We start from the raw sequence: 19,348 nt of genomic DNA, 5'->3' as shown, positions 1-19,348 counted from the left end.
GGTGTCCACCTGTGTGCAATCTAAGTGTCACACATCTGTCAGTATATAAACCTTATCTTCTCTGAAAGGCCACAAAGGCTGCAACACCATTAAGAAGAAGCACCACTAACCAAACAACACCATGAGGACCAAGGAGATCTCCAGACAAGACTATGAAAACCAAGAAGATCTCTAAACAACACCTTGAAGACCAAGGAGATCTCCAAACAACACCATGAGGACCAAAGAGATCTTTAAACAACACCTTTAAGACCAAGGAGATCTCCAAACAACACCATGAAGACCAAGGAGATCTCCAAACAACACCATGAAGACCAAGGAGATCTCCAAACAACACCATGAAGACCAAGAAGATTGCCAAACAAGTCAGGGACAAAGTTGTTGAGAAGTACAAGCCAGGTTTGGGTCATAAAAAATATACCAATCTCTGACAATCCCCGAAGCACCATCAAATCCATTATCATCAAATGGAAAGAACATGGTACAACAACAAACCTGCTAAGAGAGGGCTACTCACCAAAACTCTCAGCACGGGCAAGAAGGGCATTAATCAGAGAGGCAGCTAAGAAACCAAAGGTAACCCTGAAGGAGCTGCAGAGTTCTAAAGCAGACACTGGAGTATCTGTCCATACAACCACAATAAGCCATACACTCCATAGAGGTGGCCTTTATGGAAGAGTGGCAGAAAAAGCCTTCACTTACACACAAAAACTGTAAGGGGCATTTTGAGTTTGCCAAAAGACCTGTAGGAGACTCCCCAAATGTATGGAGGAAGGTGCTGTGGTCAGATGAGACCAAAATTGAACTTCTTGGCCACCAAAGTAAAGTATGTCTGGAACCAAACCACCGCAGCTCATTATCCCCAAAACACCATCTCCACAGTGAAACATGGTGGTGGCAGCATCATGCTGTGGGGATGTTTTTTGGTAGTAGGGACAGGTAAAATGGTCAGAGTCGAGGGGAAGATTGATGGTGCAAAATACAGGGATATTCTTGATCAAAACCGGTTTCAGTCTGTCAGTGATTTGAGACTTGGACAGAGGTTCACTTTCCAACAAGACAATGTCCCAAAGTATAATGCTAAATCAAGTGTCACGCAGTGCTTTAGGACTCTGGGTGCTAACCAGGTCACTAGAACTGGGGGCACCTTAGTCTATCCCTGTCCCCCGGATTACTCCTGAAGGTGGAGATGCCGGGTTCACGTGCCTTGCTATACTCCTATATCAACCCTGATCTGTCCCCTCCCCCACCCAGGGAGGTGGGAACCTGAAGTGTATAAGATTACACTAAGCAGATGGAGAGGGATAAATGAAAATAATAATCATACACAATACACTCACCAAACAAGAGTTGAACACAGGGGACTTAAAGGAAGGCGAAAACAAATAGGGTGAGAGGAGAGGATGAGGGTGTGCACACAAACAAAACCAAGCAATGGTCTCCTGAATAAATCTGCAAATGCAAGCTTCTGTAGATGGAGAATAAAGGCCGCATACATGGCAGAATAAAGACCACATAGATGGGAAAATACAGCCAACATAGATGGGAGATTAAAGACTACAAAGAAGGGAGAATGAAGATCACATGGATGAGAGCACAGGGGACCAATGTCAAATCAGTCCAATCTTGGTGTACTCTGGCAAATGCCAATTGCCCTGTACGGTGCTGGGCTGTAAGCACAACACCCACTTGTGGACAGTTTGAGTAGACACATGGATGTTACTGGCCTGCTGGAGGTCATTTTTCAGGGTTCTGGCACTGCTCCTCCTGTTCCTCCTTGCATAAAGGAGGAGGTAGTGGTCCTGCTGCTGGGTTGTACCCTCCTATGGCCCCCCCTCTATATCTCCTGATGTACTGCCCTCTCTCCTATTATCTGCTCCATGCTCTGGACACTGTGCTGATAGACACAGCTACCTTTCTTGCCACAGCTTGCATTGATGTGCCATCCTGTATGAGCTGCACTACCTGAGCAACTTCTATGGGTTGCAGACACTGCCTCATGCTACTGCACAGTACCTCTAGGAGTGAGAACAATGACAAAATGCAAAGGTGACGAAAACAGCCAAAAAGTATGAGAACAGAAAATGGTCTGTGGTCAATATAGGGGTTGTCTTGCTAATTTCCTATAATTTCTACCTGTTGTCTGTTCCATTTGTACAACAGCAGGATAAATTAATTCACAATCAGCGCTGCTTCTTAACTGGACAGGTTGATTTCACAGAAGTGTGACTGACTTGGAGTTACATTGTGTTGTTTAAGTGTTTCCTTTATTTTTTTGAGCAGTGTATAGGTTTTGTCTTGTGGGGCTTTCAGATTTCAGCCTGGGGTTTATGGCACAGTCAGTGAACTCTCGGGCTAACCTTGCTGTGTCCTTTCGATGGAATCAGAGACTTGTATGTTGGTGCGGATGCATTATTGCTTATCTTCTGTATGGGCACTGTATGTTTTCTGCTATTTTCAGAAACCATCTTTATTAGCTTTTACTGGTAATGCACCCTGGCTGTGGAATCCTTTTACAGTACTTTTCTTAATACAGGCACTCAAGCCCTTACAATAAAAGTCTCAGACTATTGACTGGGTCTAATCCATTCACGTCTTCACTGGTCCCTGTAAGAGCACCCTAGAGTGTCCTTTACGAATGTCTGGTTTTGCCCGTAATGCTTTATTGTTTTCGAATATAGAAAAAATCTTAAACAAAATAAAAAACTGGAAATGCACAGAATACACTGAAAATAAAACACTATAGTGGCTCTAAACATATACAATGTCTAAAACACACACACACACACACGTGTTTTAGACTATATATATATATATATATATATATATATATATATATATATATATATATATACACACACATACATACATACATACACACACACACACGTTGTCCTACTCCAAGCTGTTCAGGCTTGAGAGCCAACTACCAATTAAGTAAATCAGGTGATGTGCATCTCTGTAATGAGGAGGGGTGTTGTCTACTGACATCAAAACCCTATATAGGGTGTGCTTAATTATTAGGCAACTTCCTTCCCCTTGGCAAAATGGGTCAGAAGAGAGATTTGATGGGCTCTGAAAAGTCCAAAATTGTGAGATGTCTTGCAGAGGGATGCAGCAGTCTTGAAATTGCCAAACTTTTGAAGCGTGATCACCGAACAATCAAGCGTTTCATGGCAAATAGCCAACAGGGTCGCAAGAAGCGTGTTGGGCAAAAAAGGCGCAAAATAACTGCCCATGAATTGAGGAAAATCAAGTGTGAAGCTGCCAAGATGCCATTTGCCACCAGTTGTGCCATATTTCAGAGCTGCAACGTTACTGGAGCAACAAAAAGCACAAGGTGTGCGATACTCAGGGACATGGTCAAGGTAAGGAAGGATGAAAAATTACCACCTCTGAACAAGAAGCATAAGATAAAACGTCAAGACTGGGCCAAGAAATATCTTAAGATTGACTTTTCAAAGGTTTTATGGACTGATGAATGAAAGTGCCTCTTGATGGGCCAGAGGCTGGATCAGTAAAGGGCAGAGAGCTCCACTCTGACTCAGATGCCAGCAAGGTGGAGGTGGGGGACTGGTGTGGGCTGGTATCGGCAAAGATGAACTTGTGGGACCTTTTTGGGTTGAGGATGGAGTGAAGCTCAACTCCCAGACCTACTGCCAGTTTCTGGAAGACAACTTCTTTAAGCAGTGGTACAGGAAGAAGTTGGTATCATTCAATAAAAACATGATTTTCATGCAGGACAATGCTCCATCACATGCCTCCAAATACTCCACAGCGTGGCCGGCCAGTAAAGGTCTCAAAGAAGAAAAAATAATGACATGGCCCCTTGTTCACCTGATCTGAACCCCATAGAGAACCTGTGGTCCCTCATAAAATGTGAGATCTACAGGGAGGGAAAACAGTCCACCTCTCGGAACAGTGTCTGGAGGCTGTGGTGGCTGCTGCACGCAATGTTGATCATAAACAGATCAAGCAACTGACAGAATCTATGGATGGAGGCTGCTGAGTGTCATCATAAAGAAAGGTGGCTATATTGGGCACACATTTTTGGGGTTTTGTTTTTGCATGTCAGAAATGTTTATTTCTATATTTTGTGCAATGATATTGGTTTACCTGGTGAAAATAAATAAGTGAGATGGGAATATATTTGGTTTTTATTAAGTTGCCTAATAATTCTGCACAGTAATAGTTACCTTCACAAACAGATATCCTCCTAAGATAGCCAAATCTAAAAAAACCTCTCCAAGTTCCAAAAATATTAAGCTTTGATATTTATGAGTCTTTTGGGTAACATTGATAGACAGAATATCAAAAATAAAATCCAGAAAATCACATTGTATAAATTTATAAATTCTATAATTTTATTTGCATTTTGCAGTGAGAAATATTTGATCCCCTACCAACCATTAAGAGTTCTGGCTCTTACAGACCAGTTAGACGCTCCTACTCAACTTATTACCTGCATTAAAGACATCTGTCTTACATAGTCACCTTATAAAAGACTCCTGTCCACAGACTCAATTAATCAGTCAGACTCTAACCTCTACAACATGGGCAAGACCAAAGAGCTTTATAAGGATGTCAGGGACAAGATCATAGATCTGCAGAAAGCATGGAATGGGCTACAAAACCATAAGTAAGACGCTGGGTGAGAAAGAGACAACTGTTGGTGCAATAGTAAGAAAATGGAAGAAATACAAAATGACTGTCAATCGACATCGATCTGGGTCACCATGAAAAATCTCACCTCGTGGGGTGTCCTTGATCATGAGGAAGGTGAGAAATCAGCCAAAAACTAAACAGGGGGAACTTCTTAATGATCTCAAAGCAGCTGGTACCCCAGTCACCCAGAATACCAATGGTAACACATTACGCCGCAAAGGTTTAAAATCCTGCAGTGCCCGTAAGGTCCCCCTGCTCATGAAGGGACATGTGCAGGCCCGTCTGAAGTTTGCCAATGAACACCTGGATGATTCTGTGAGTGATTGGGAGAAGGTGCTATGATCAGATGAGACAAAAATTGAGGTCTGTGGCATTAACTCAACTCGCCGTGTTTGGAGGAAGAGAAATGCTGCCTATGACCCAAAGAACACCATCCCCACTGTCAAGCATGGAGGTGGAAACATTATGTTTTGGGGTTTTTTCTCTGCTAAGGGCACAGGATTACTTCACTGCATCAGTGGGAGAATGGATGGAGCCATATACCGTTAAATCCTGAGTGACAACCTCCTTCCCTCCGCCTGGACATTAAAATTGGGTCGTGGCTGGGTCTTCCAACAAGACAATGACCCAAAACATACAGCCAAGGCAACAAAGGAGTGGCCAAAAAGAAGCACATTAAGGTCATGGAGTGGACGAGCCATTCTCCAGACCTTAATCCCCTAGAAAACTTATGGAGGGAGTTGAAGCTCCAAGTTGCCAAGCGACAATCTCAAAATCTTAATGATTTAGAGATGATCTGCAAAGAGGAGTGGACCAAAATCCCTCTTGACATGTGCGCAAATCTCATCATCAGCTACAAAAAACATCTGATTGCTGTGCTTGCCAACAAGGGTTGTGCCACCAAGTATTAAGTCTTGTTTGCCAGAGGGATCAAATACTTATTTCTCACTGCAAAATGCAAATAAATTTATAGAATTTATACAATGTGATTTTCTGGATTTTATTTTTGATATTCTATATGTCAATGTTAAAATGAACCTACCCTTAAAATTATAGACTGTTCATGTCTCTATCAGTGGGCAAAATTACAAAACCAGCAACCACATGATCCTTATGTCACCTGCCATAGTCTGCCAAGGAACAGTTGGGAGGTCCCCAAAAACGTTAGAAAGTCGGCTGATCCCATTGAAATCTGCGAGATTTCCAACTTCATCTAATGTGTATTGGGGCCTTTAAGCTTCGATTGACCGATACGGCTGAAGAGGAAGGTTTCTACTGGAGCGAGCTGCCCAGGGACAATGCAAACATCATCCCAAACCCGTTATCACATCTGTATTTGAGGAAACCTTACAGACTCTGGCTAGTTGGAAGAAAGTCCATACACATTAGAAAAGCCAATGGCGTGAGCCCATAAAAAGGGACAAGACGTGCCCCGCTATCTTATGGACATGAGGGCCTCCCTACAAGTATTGGACTTGTGGAATCCAGGCTTAAATGCCCAATTCTATTTTTCTCAGAGGAGATAAGCCTCTGTCAGAGATGTCTGTCAGCTGCTTATTCTACAAAAAAATACATGCATGCTCAGTCAATCCAGTGTGCATATGAATGTGGTGATCAGAGCCAGGAGTGGAAATACAGCTGTAATACCTGCTATAGCGGCCATGGCCGCATGGGGGGCTAGGACAGGGGAAAAACAAACAATGTTCTGCTCTGGCGGCCAGCATAATGGAAAAGGGCCCATTACTGACAAGCAGGTTGGGGGAGGGTTTCTGTAAAAGTGGGTGGAAGTGACAATGGAGTCTTTATCTGGTGACGAAGATTGCTATCTAATAGTGTGGGCCCCTGGCACAATGGAGAAGGGTCTAGTGTTGATCTGCATGGGAGGAGGATTCTGTCATAGCTGGCGGCAGACACAATGGAAGAGGCTCTAGTGATGAGGACTGGTTTCTGACAAAGTGAGACCCTGGTACAATGGAGAAGGGTCTAGTGTTGATCTGCAGGGGAGGACGATTCTGTCATAGCTGGCGGCAGACACAATGGAAGAGGCTCTAGTGATGAGGACTGGTTTCTGACAAAGTGAGCACCTGGCACAATGGAGAAGGGTCTAGTGTTGATCTGCATGGGAGGACAATTCTGTCATAGCTGGCGGCAGACACAATGGAAGAGGCTCTAGTGATGAGGACTGGTTTCTGACAAAGTGAGACCCTGGTACAATGGAGAAGGGTCTAGTGTTGATCTGCATGGGAGGAGGATTCTGTCATAGCTGGCGGCAGACACAATGGAAGAGGCTCTAATGATGAGGACTGGTTTCTGACAAAGTGGCCCCTGGCACAATGGAGAAGGGTCTAGTGTTGATCTGCAGGGGAGGACGATTCTGTCATAGCTGGCGGCAGACACAATGGAAGAGGCTCTAGTGATGAGGACTGGTTTCTGACAAAGTGGCCCCTGGCACAATGGAGAAGGGTCTAGTGTTGATCTGCATGGGAGGAGGATTCTGTCATAGCTGGCGGCAGACACAATGGAAGAGGCTCTAGTGATGAGGACTGGTTTCTGACAAAGTGAGACCCTGGTACAATGGAAAAGTGCTTGGTGACGATCTGCGGGGGAGGAAGGTCCTGCTGTCAGTTCGGAGCCCCAGGATTGACAAGGTGGGTAAAGGGTGTTTAATGGGAAAGCCCCATTCAAAAATGCTCTATTATAGATACGCCCCTGCTGTGAGCCACTTGCCCAGCAGCTACCGGAATCATGTAGGACCTTTTAGAACATGGACGCTTAGGTAGATAGGTGAAGTTATATTTTAAAGTGGCATTGACAAAACATGCCTATACGATGTCCATAAGGCAGGGGCGCACATATCATTGATGGAACCTGTGCAGCTGCACTGGGCCCCAGAGGTAAGGGGGCCACTACCACCTCCACATCTAATACAAGTGGACTTTTGCATTATGATGAGCTATCGGACTGCAAAGGGCCCATATATTGTTCTTGTCTTGAAAATGGGCCCTTTTCTGTCTGGGTCCACCAGTGTGGTAGGGGACAGGATGTATTAGCCTACCCTCCTAAATCAGAATAACACAAGTCTTCTCTACTCTCTACTTTTTATTAGAGCTGGATTTGCCTGTGAATCTTTATTTCAAGTTTCTATGCTTGAACCCTTCTTAAAAGCGTCTGGTGCTACGATGCCCTGTAGAAACCTGCATCCCTATAGGTGTCGTAGTCCCGCAGCTCCCAGCTGGAGGGCTGCAGGCTGAATACCACAATCAGTCTGCAGGACTGACGACAGCAGCGGATGAGGAGTGTGATGATCCTAGCGGAGACAGTGACCTGTCCTGTCTAATTACTCAGCTGGGGAAGACCGGATGGCAAAGGAGGAAAACAACAAGGACGACCAGGAAATGCCAAAGGAAGAGACAGAGTAATTAGCAGGTTAACACAGACTTAACCGCCTAATTCGCAGATCGCATTAATGCAAAAATCAATATTTATTTCATTCAAGCAGCCTCCCGATCCCCAGAATGGACCTCACTTCCCCAGATTTCCTTATTTCAGGCATCCGGGGGCAGCATTATTTCTCCCTACAGAGAATCACCGACATCAATACAATGAGCCAGAAACCATAATCTTTCCACTTTATTGTTCACCCTTGCACCCTCCACAGTTTATCCAATGCACCTGGACGTCATCCCGAGACCGACAAAAACTTCTCCGTAGATGCGAATAAATAGACTTTCTTTTTTAACAAAGAGTAAAAGGCACAGGAGTGTCTGCAGGGTACGCGGAGGCAACGAGCCGCCATAAAAGACGCACTAATCATGAAACGTACACTGTTATTCCCGCTGAATACTGTTCTTTCTTTTGAACACTGTTATTTTTGCATTTATATTTGGATTTTAAAAAAAAAAAAAAAAAGAAAAAAAAAAAAAAAAGACGTCCGTGCACGCTCTACCGTTGCCTTGTATCTGCTTGAGTACTTAGCATTGTTGCTTGGCGGTGTTGTTGGATATTGTTCCCAGCGAGAAATTGTTCCACCTTTAAGCACATTTCTATTGAAAATGTAACTGTAGTGGTAAACATTTATAGCCCAGCGGGGAGGAAAGCGAGGAGCGAGCGGGAAGGAAATCCTACACTGCCACCTAGTGGTGCTAGAAGAAAATGCTGCAAGAAAAGAAATTTGGGACACCAGGAGAGTCCTATGGATCTGCACAGAGTGAATATATGTGTGCATACAGTGGGTACGGAAAGTATTCACACCCCTTTACATTTTTCACTCTGTTTCATTACAGCCATTTGGTAAATTCAAAAAAGTTCATTTTTTTCATATGAATGTACACTCTATACACCATCTTGACTAAAAAAACAGAAATGTAGAAATTGTTGCAAATTTAATGAAAAAGAAAAACTGAAATATCACATGGTCATAAGTATTCAGGCCCTGTGCTCAGACACTCATATTTAAGTCACATTTCCTTGTAATCCTCCTTGAGATGTTCTACTCCTTCATTGGAGTCCAACTCTGTTTAATTAAACTGATAGGACTTGATTTGGAAAGGCGCACACCTGTCTATATAAGACCTCACAGCTCACAGTGCATGTCAGACCAAATGAGAATCATGAGGCCAAAGGAACTGGCCAAGGAGCTCAGAGACAGAATTGTGGCAAGGCACAGATCTGGCCAAGGTTACAACAGAATTTCTGCAGTACTCAAGGTTCCCAAGAGCACAGTGGCCTCCATAATCCTTAAATGGAAGAAGTTTGGGACCACCAGAAGTCTTCCTAGACCTGGCCGTCCAGCCAAACTGAGCAATCGTGGGAGAAGAGCCTTGATGAGAGAGGTAAAGAAGAACCCCAAGATCACTGTGGCCGAGCTCCAGAGATGCAGTAGGGAGATGGGAGAAAGTTCCACAAAGTCAACTATCAGTGCAGCCGTCCACCAATTGGGCCTTTATGGCAGAGTGGCCCAACGGAAGCCTCTCGCCTCTCCTCAGTGCCAGACATATGAAAGCCCGCATAGAGATTGCTAAAAAAAACACATGAAGGACTCACAGACTATGAGAAATAAGATTCTCTGGTCTGATGAGAGAAAGATAGAATTATCACCAAAAAGGTGTAAGCGGTATGTGTGGAGAGAACCAGGCACTGCTCATCACCTGCCCAATACAATCAAAACGGTAAAGCATGGTGGTGGCATCATGCTATGGGGGTGTTTTGCAGCTGCAGGGACATGATGACTGGTTGTCATTGAAGGAAACATGAATGCGGCCAAGCACAGAGATATCCTGGATGAAAACTTCTTCCAGAGAGCTCTGGACCTCAGACTTGGCCGAAGGTTCACCTTCCAACAAGACAATGACCCTAAGCACACAGCTAAAATAACAAAGGAGTGGCTTCAGGACAACTCTGTGACCATTCTTTACTGGTCCAGCCAGAGCTCTGACCTAAACCCAACTGATCATCTCTGGAGAGGCCTTAAAATGGCTGTCCACCAACGTTCACCATCCAACCTGACGGAACTGGAGAGGATCTGCAAGGAAAAATGGCCGAGGATCCCCAAATCCAGGTGTGAAAAACTTGCTGCATCATTCCCAAGAAGACTCTTGACTGCACTAGCTCAAAAGGTGCTTCACCTCAATACTGAGCAAAGGGTCTGAAGACTTATGACCATGTGATATTTCAGTTTCTCTTTTTTATTACATTTTCAACAATTTCTACATTTCTGTTTTCAGTCACGATGGGGTGCAGAGTGTACATTAACCCCTTCATGACCCAGCCTATTTTGACCTTAAAGACCTTGCCGTTTTTTGCAATTCTGACCAGTGTCCCTTTATGAGGTAATAACTCAGGAACGCTTCAATGGATCCTAGCGGTTCTGAGATTGTTTTTTCGTGACATATTGGGCTTCATGTTAGTGGTAAATTTAGGTCAATAAATTCTGTGTTTATTTGTGATAAAAACGGAAATTTGGCGAAGATTTTGAAAATTTCACAATTTTCACATTTTGAATTTGTATTCTCTTAAACCAGAGAGCTATGTGTCACAAAATAGTTAATAAATAACATTTCCCACACGTCTACTTTACATCAGCACAATTTTGGAAACAAAATTTTTTTTTGCTAGGAAGTTATAAGGGTTAAAATTTGACCAGCGATTTCTCATTTTTACAACAAAATTTACAAAACCATTTTTTTTAGGGACCACCTCACATTTGAAGTCAGTTTGAGGGGTCAATATGGCTGAAAATACCCAAAAGTGACACCATTTTAAAAACTGCACTCCTCAAGGTGCACAAAACCACATTCCAGAAGTTTATTAACCCTTCAGGTGCTTCACAGCAGCAGAAGCAACATGGAAGGAAAAAATGAACATTTAACTTTTTAGTCACAAAAATGATTTTCCAGCAACAATTTTTGTATTTTCCCAATGGTAAAAGGAGAAACTGAACCACGAAAGTTGTTGTCCCATTTCTCCTGAGTACGCTGATACCTCATATGTGGGGGTAAACCACTGTTTGGGCGCACGGCAGGGCTTGGAAGGGAAGGAGCGCCATTTGACTTTTTGAATGAAAAATTGGCTGCACTCTTTAGCGGACACCATGTCAAGTTTGGAGAGCCCCCGTGTGCTAGACGCCCAAAGGAACTTGTCTAGATGCATAGTGAGCCCTTTAAACCCCCAGGTGCTTCACAAATTGATCCGTAAAAATGAAAAAGTACTATTTTTTCACAAAAAAAATTCTTTTAGCCTCAATTTTTTCATTTTCACATGGACAACAGGATAAAATGGATCCTAAAATTTGTTGGGCAATTTCTCCTGAGTACACCGATACCTCACATGTGGGGGTAAACCACTGTTTGGGCACATGGTAAGGCTCGGAAGGGAAGGAGCGCCATTTGACTTTTTGAATGAAAAATTATCTCCATCGTTAGCGGACACCATGTCACGTTTGGAGAGACCCTGTGTGCTTAAACATTGGAGCTCCCCCACAAGTGACCCCATTTTGGAAACTGGACCCCCCAAGGAACCTATCTAGATGCCTAGTGAGCACTTTAAACCCTCAGGTGCTTCACAAATTGATCCGTAAAAATGAAAAAGTCCTTTTTTTTCACAAAAAATTTCTTTTCGCCTCAATTTTTTCATTTTCACATGGGAAATAGGATAAAATGGATCCTAAAATTTGTTGAGCAATTTCTCCCGAGTACGCCGATACCTCATATGTGGGGGTAAACCACTGTTTGGGCACACGGCATGGCTCGGAAGGGAAGGCGCTCCTTTTGACTTTTTGAATGGAAAATTAGCTCCAATTGTTAGCAGACACCATGTCGAATTTGGAGAGCCCCTGTGTGCCTATGCAATGGAACTCCCCCACAAGTGACCCCATTTTGGAAACTAGACCCCCCAAGGAACTTATCTAGATGCATACTGAGCACTTTAAACCCCCAGGTGCTTCACAGAAGTTTATAATGCAGGGCCATGAAAATAAAAAATAATTTTTCTTTTCTCAAAAATGATTTTTTAGCCTGGAATTTCCTATTTTGCCAATGGTAATAGGAGAAATTGGACCAGAAATGTTGTTGTCCAGTTTGTCCTGAGTACGCAGATACCCCATATGTGGGGGTAAACCACTGTTTGGGCGCACGGCAGGGCTCAGAAGGGAAGGCACGCCATTTGGCTTTTTAAATGGAGAATTAGCTCCAATCATTAGCGGACACCATGTCGCGTTTGGAGAGCCCCTGTGTGCCTAAACATTGGAGATCCCCCACAAATGACCCCATTTTGGAAACTAGACCCCCAAAGGAACTAATCTAGATGTGTGGTGAGCACTTTGAACCCTCAAGTGCTTCACAGAAGTTTATAACGCAGAGCCATGAAAATAAAAAAAAAAATTCTTTTCTCAAAAATGATTTTTAGCCCGCAATTTTTTATTTTCCCAAGGGTAACAGGAGAAATTTGACCCCAAAAGTTGTTGTCCAGTTTCTCCTGAGTACGCTGATACCCAATATGTGGGGGTAAACCACTGTTTAGGCACATGCTGGGGCTCGGAAGTGAAGTAGTGACGTTTTGAAATGCAGACTTTGATGGAATGCTCTGCGGGCGTCACGTTGCGTTTGCAGAGCCCCTGATGTGGCTAAACAGTAGAAACCCCCCACAAGTGACCCCATTTTGGAAACTAGACCCCGAAAGGAACTTATCTAGATGTGAGGTGAGCACTTTGAACCCCCAAGTGCTTCACAGAAGTTCATAACACAGAGCAGTGAAAATAATAAATACGTTTTCTTTCCTCAAAAATAATTTTTTAGCCCATAATTTTTTATTTTCCCAAGGGTTACAGGAGAAATTGGACCACAAAAGTTGTCCAGTTTCTCCTGAGTAAGCTGATACCCCATGTGTGGGGGTAAACCACTGTTTGGGCACACGTGGGGGCTCAGAAGGGAAGTAGTGACTTTTGAAATGCAGACTTTGATGGAATGGTCTGCGGGCGTCACGTTGCGTTTGCAGAGCCCCTGGTGTGCCTAAACAGTAGAAACCCCCCACAAGTGACCCCATTTTGGAAACTAGACCCCCAAAGGAACTTATCTAGATATGTGGTGAGCACTTTCAAACCCCAAGTGCTTTACAGAAGTTTATAACGCAGAGCCGTGAAAATAATAAATACGTTTTCTTTCCTCAAAAATAATTTTTTAGCCAAGAATTTTTTATTTTCCCAAGGGTTACAGGAGAAATTGGACCCCAATAGTTGTTGTCCAGTTTCTCCTGAGTACGCTGATACCCCATGTGTGGGGGTAAACCACTGTTTGGGCACACGTGGGGGCTCAGAAGGGAAGTAGTGACTTTTGAAATGCAGACTTTGATGGAATGGTCTGCGGACGTCATGTTGCGTTTGCAGAGCCCCTCGTGTGCCTAAACAGTAGAAACCCCCCACAAGTGACCCCATTTTGGAAACTAGACCCCCCAAGGAACTTATCTAGATATGTGGCGAGCACTTTGAACCCCCAAGTGCTTCACAGACGTTTACAACGCAGAGCCGTGAAAATAAAAAATCATTTTTCTTTCCTCAAAAATGATGTTTTAGCAAGCAATTTTTTATTTTCTCAAGGGTAACAGGAGAAATTGGACCCCAGTAATTGTTGCGCAGTTTGTCCTGAGTATGCTGGTACCCCATATGTGGGGGTAAACCACTGTTTGGGCACACGTCGGGGCTCGGAAGTGAGGGAGCACCATTTGACTTTTTGAATACAAGATTGGCTGGAATCAATGGTGGCGCCATGTTGCGTTTGGAGACTCCCTGATGTGCCTAAACAGTGGTAACCCCTCAATTCTAACGCCAACACACCCCTAAACCTTATCCCAACTGTAGCCGTAACCCTAATCACAACCCTAACCCCAACACACCCGTAACCCCAACACACCCCTAACCCTAACCACAACCCTAATTCCAACCCAACACTCACCCTAAGGATATGTGCCAACGTTGCGGATTCGTATGAGATTTTTCAGCACCATTTTTGAAAAATCCGCGGGTAAAAGGCACTGCGTTTTACCTGCGGATTTACCGCGGATTGCCAGTGTTTTTTGTGCGGATTTCACCTGCGGATTCCTATTGAGGAACAGGTGTAAAACGCTGCGGAATCCGCACAAAGAATTGACATGCTGCGGAAAATACAACGCAGCGTTCCCGCGCGGTATTTTCCGTACCATGGGCACAGCGGATTTGGCTTTCCATATGTTTACATGGTACTGTAAACCTGATGGAACACTGCTGCGAATCCGCAGCGGCCAATCCGCTGCGGATCCGCAGCCAAATCCGCACCGTGTGCACATAGCCTAATTCTAAAGGTATGTGCACACGCTGCGGAAAACGCTGCGGATCCGCAGCAGTTTCCCATGAGCTTACAGTTCAATGTAAACCTATGGGAAACAAAAATCGCTGTACACATGCTGCGGAAAAACTGCACGGAAACGCAGCGGTTTACATTCCGCAGCATGTCACTTCTTTGTGCGGATTCCGCAGCGGTTTTACAACTGCTCCAATAGAAAATCGCAGTTGTAAAACCGCAGTGAAATGCACAGAAAAACCGCGGTAAATCCACAGCGGTTTAGCACTGCAGATTTATAAAATCCTCTGTGGAAAAATCCGCATAGGACCAGAATACGTGTGCACATCCCGAACCCTAACCCTACCCCTAACCCTAACCCTACCCCTAACCCTACCCCTACCCCTAACCCTACCCCCACCCCTAACCCTAGTTCTTACCCCAACCTTAGTGGAGAAAAAAAAATTAAATTTTTTTTATTTGTCCCTACCTATGGGGGTGACAAAGGGGGGGGGGGGGGGGTCATTTACTTTTTTTTTTATTTTGATCACTGAGATAGGTTATATCTCAGTGATCAAAATTCACTCTGGAACGAATCTGCCGGCCGGCAGATTCGGCGGGCGCACTGGACATGCGCCCGCCATTTTGGAAGATGGCGACGCCCAGGAAAGAAGATGGACGGACCCCGGGAGGCCAGGTAAGTATAAGGGGGGGAGATCAGGGCACGGGGGGGATGTCGGAGCACGGGGGGGTGGATCGGAGCATGGGGGGGTGGATCGGAACACGGGGGGGGTGGATTGGAGCACGGAGTGGGGGATCGCTGTGCCGGCGGGTGGATCGGAGCACGGGGGGGATCGCTGTGCGGGGGGGGGGGATCGCTGTGCGGGGGGGGATCGGAGTGTGGGGGGGTTTGATTGGAGCACGAAGGGTGTGATTGGAGCACGGGGGGAGCGGACAGGAGGACGGGGGAGCGGAGCACAGGACGGAGGGGAGCGGACCACAGATCGGGGGGCTGGGGGGGCGATCGGTGGGGTGGGGTGGGTGCACATTAGTGTTTCCAGCCATGGCCGATGATATTGCAGCATCGGCCATGGCTGGATTGTAATATTTCACCATTTTTTTAGGTGAAATATTACAAATCGCTCTGATTGGCAGTTTCACTTTCAACAGCCAATCAGAGCGATCGTAGCCACGGGGGGGGTGAAGCCACCCCCCCTGGGCTAAACTACCACTCCCCCTGTCCCTGCAGATCGGGCGAAATGGGAGTTAACCCTTTCACCCGATCTGCAGGGACGCGATCTTTCCATGACGCATATGCTGCGTCATGGGTCGGAATGGCACCGACTTTCATGACGCAGCGTATGCGTCAAAGGTCGGGAAGGGGTTAATGAGAAAAAAATGAACTGAATTTACCAAATGTCTGCAATGAAACAAAGAGTGAAAAATGTAAAGGGGTCTGAATACGCTCAGTACCCACTGTGTGTATATATGTATATATATATATATATATATCTATAATATAAGGCTGGGAGCGTCACTCTGTCCGAAGCCTTTATAGACTGTGCAAGCGCCGGCGCAGTCTGGACCCCACAGAGTGACGCTCCCAGGAGATCACGGTATGCGTAAGCACTGAACGCACACCGCGATCTCCAACGGAGAAGCAGGGACGTGGCAGGAGGGGTGAGTATCAGCTATAGTCACCTGGCCCGTTCCAGCGCTGCGCGCCGCTCCATCTTCCGGGTCCTCTGCCTGTGACGTTCACAGTTCAGAGGGCGCAATGACGGGCTTAATGCGCGCCGCCCTCTGACTGAACAGTCACAGCCAGAGGACCCGGAACACGGAGCGGCGCGCAGCGCTGGATCAGGGCCAGGTGACTATAGCAAGTGTCGGGGGCCTGAGCTAGCGGTGATTCCGGCACCTGACCCCCACAGCGCGCCGGTGTCCCCGCCTGCTCAGGCCCCCCAGCACTCGGCGTCCAGGGACGATAGGTGAGTATGGTATTTTTTTTATATATATCGCAGCAGCATACGGGGCATATATTATGGAGCATCTTATGGGGCCATCAACCATAATGGTGCAGCATATGGGGCATATACTATGGAGCATCTTATGGGGGCCATCAACCATAATGGAGCAGCATATGGGGCATATACTATGGAGCATCTTATGGGGGCCATCAACCATAATGGAGCTGCATATGGGGCATATACTATGGAGCATCTTATGGGGGGCATCAACCATAATGGAGCAGCATATGGGGCATATACTATGGAGCATCTTATGGGGGCCATCAACCATAATGGAGCAGCATACGGGGCATATACTATGGAGCATTTTATGGGGGCCATCAACCTTTATGGAGCAGCGTATGGGGCATATGGATGGGAGCAGCAAATTACAGAACGGTGGTGCAGGATGGGAGCATCACATGACAGGATGGAGACCATATACCAATATAAATGGGTTCAATAGCGAATTATATAGATTTCTTCACTCCAAGCTGGTTGGCTATTGCAGATTCAGTCTTCCCAGCCTGGTGCAGGGCTACAATTTTGTTTCTGGTGTCCTTTGACAGCTCTTTGGTCTTCACCATAGTGGAGTTTGGAGTCAGACTGTTTGAGGGTGTGCACAGGTGTCTTTTTATACTGATAACAAGTTTAAACAGGTGCCATTACTACAGGTAATGAGTGGAGGAAAGAGGAGACTCTTAAAGAAGAAGTTACAGGTCTGTGAGAGCCAGAAATCTTGATTGTTTGTTTCTGACCAAATACTTATTTTCCACCATAATATGCAAAAAAAATGATAAAAAAAACAGACAATGTGATTTTCTGGATTTTTTTTTCTCAGTTTGTCTCCCATAGTTGAGGTCTACCTATGATGTAAATTACAGACGCCTCTCATCTTTTTAAGTGGTGGAACTTGCACTATTGCTGACTGACTAAATACTTTTTTGCCCCACTGTATGTATATATATATATATATATATATATATATACACACAAGAAAAAAAGAAAGGATTGAGAAAGGCTTGAGAAAGGATTTGATATCCGAAACGTTGCCACGCCGTTCAGGCAATAAAGTCCACATCATTTTTTTATTATTTGGTGCTGCTTTTCTTTTTTTCTTGTATTGTTTGAGGCCATTTGGATAGCTGGCTGGATGAGCTTTGCACCGTGACTGAAGGTATTCTCTGGATGCTGTTCCAATTTTTTTCACTATATATATATGTGTGTATATATATATACAAACACACATACAGACCAACAGTCCATATAGCCGCCGATAGTCCTAAATTTGGGACTGTGCAAATTTTTATTAACACAGACCCAGCAAACTTTGTTCATCCCTGACTGCAAAGTCCTAAAAGGGCGAGGTTTGTACAATCCTTGCTGAAAACTGGGCGATCAAGGCATTTTAAGGAGGTTCGATAGTGGGAGATCCTTGAAGGTCCCTATTTCCTCAATAGTAATCTTGGTCAGTATGTATCGATACCACACAGAAGCTGAAGAGGTTGTTTGCATTTCAAAACACATGACAGTTTAAGATTTCCATCAATAATCTCGGTTAGATAGCGTCTCTCCCTTTGGAGAACCCAATTTACTGACAGACCATTGTTTTAAAGGGAATCTGTCAGTAGGATCAACCCTCGTATGCCGTCTATATGGCAATGTAGGTCATAGGAAGCTGAATAAAGTGATACCTTGATTTGTGCGATCCGATGCCTTAATCCAGAGAAATCCATGTTTTTTTTAATTTGTAAATGAGCTGTTAAGATCTATGGGCCAGGCATAGATCTCCCCAAGAATCTGCCTCCAGAGCTTATTATAAATGATAGGGGGAGTTACTAGTGTGAGACATGTAATTACTGGCAGTCCACTCTCCTGATCTACATGTCTCACACTAGTAACGACCTCCGGTATCATTTTATTCAGCTTCCTATGACCTGCATGGCAATGTAGATCGCTTAGAAGGGTTTGTCCTACTGACAGGTTCCCTTTAATGGGATATCAACCCATTATATAGGCGTTCTGAAGCGACTCCGTTTTTTTATGACATAGAGTACAATTGAGTGATGCACTCATGAGCATTTGGGGTTAAAGGGAAATTTTGGCTTGGCAGCCTGCCCCGTTTACGGAGTGGTTGTCACACAATGGGCGTGATCAACCCGATGAAGCCCATTCACCTATATCTGACGCTCTGCAACCCGAAAATGTACTTAGTAGACGGCACTGACATCTTACCTCAAACTAACTCTGAGTGCTCATTAACTTTCCGGAGAATGTCAATGAAGAACGAAAGCTGGGGGAGAGGAGACGGCAGAAATGGTGGGAAAAGAAGGGGGAAGCCAAGAGAGCAGATACATACACAATATTTAGCCCCCGACATGACCCATCAGACTGGAGTGATGGCCGTGCATGCCCATCACGCTCCAATCTTTGTCCATGGGCCTGCTGTGAGAGCCAAGTACAGCGCTCAGATTATTCCACCAGTTCCATTAATTTAAACAACTCATTATATGTCTACAAACAGGTGTAACTGTAAGGGGGTCTTTACTTTTTCCCCTACAATAAGCAGGAGGTGTCATGCAGGGGAAAAAGAACATGTCTCCAAAGAAGGTCAGAACAGGTTTCCTCCTGTGAGATACGTAATGACACAGCCCTGCTGTCCTCACTGATCTCACCGCCGGCACCTACTTGGTAGAGTTGAGCAGAGCTGTGGGTCATTACAAAAGCCTCTTGCAGCTCTCAATTCACAGCAGTCAGAATAGAGGGAGGAGGGGAAGAGCAGAGTTGACAGTGCCATGGGATGAGAGGTGTTTGTAATGACACAGCCCTGCTCTCCTCACCGCCGGAAACTAATGGCTAGAGTAGAGCAGA

General features: G+C 45.0%; 1 protein-coding gene across 1 annotated transcript in view; it reads right to left on the bottom strand.

Annotated features, from left to right (window-relative positions):
* Window positions 1-19,348, bottom strand: part of MORN1 (MORN repeat containing 1) — a 346,148-nt gene that overhangs the window by 293,876 nt on the left and 32,924 nt on the right. The window lies entirely within an intron of this gene.

This window comes from Ranitomeya imitator, chromosome 10 (assembly GCF_032444005.1).
Source record: "Ranitomeya imitator isolate aRanImi1 chromosome 10, aRanImi1.pri, whole genome shotgun sequence".
Classification (NCBI taxonomy): Eukaryota; Metazoa; Chordata; class Amphibia; order Anura; family Dendrobatidae; genus Ranitomeya; species Ranitomeya imitator.
Note: the sequence above shows the minus strand (reverse complement) of the source record. Positions and strands in the feature narration are given on the sequence as shown.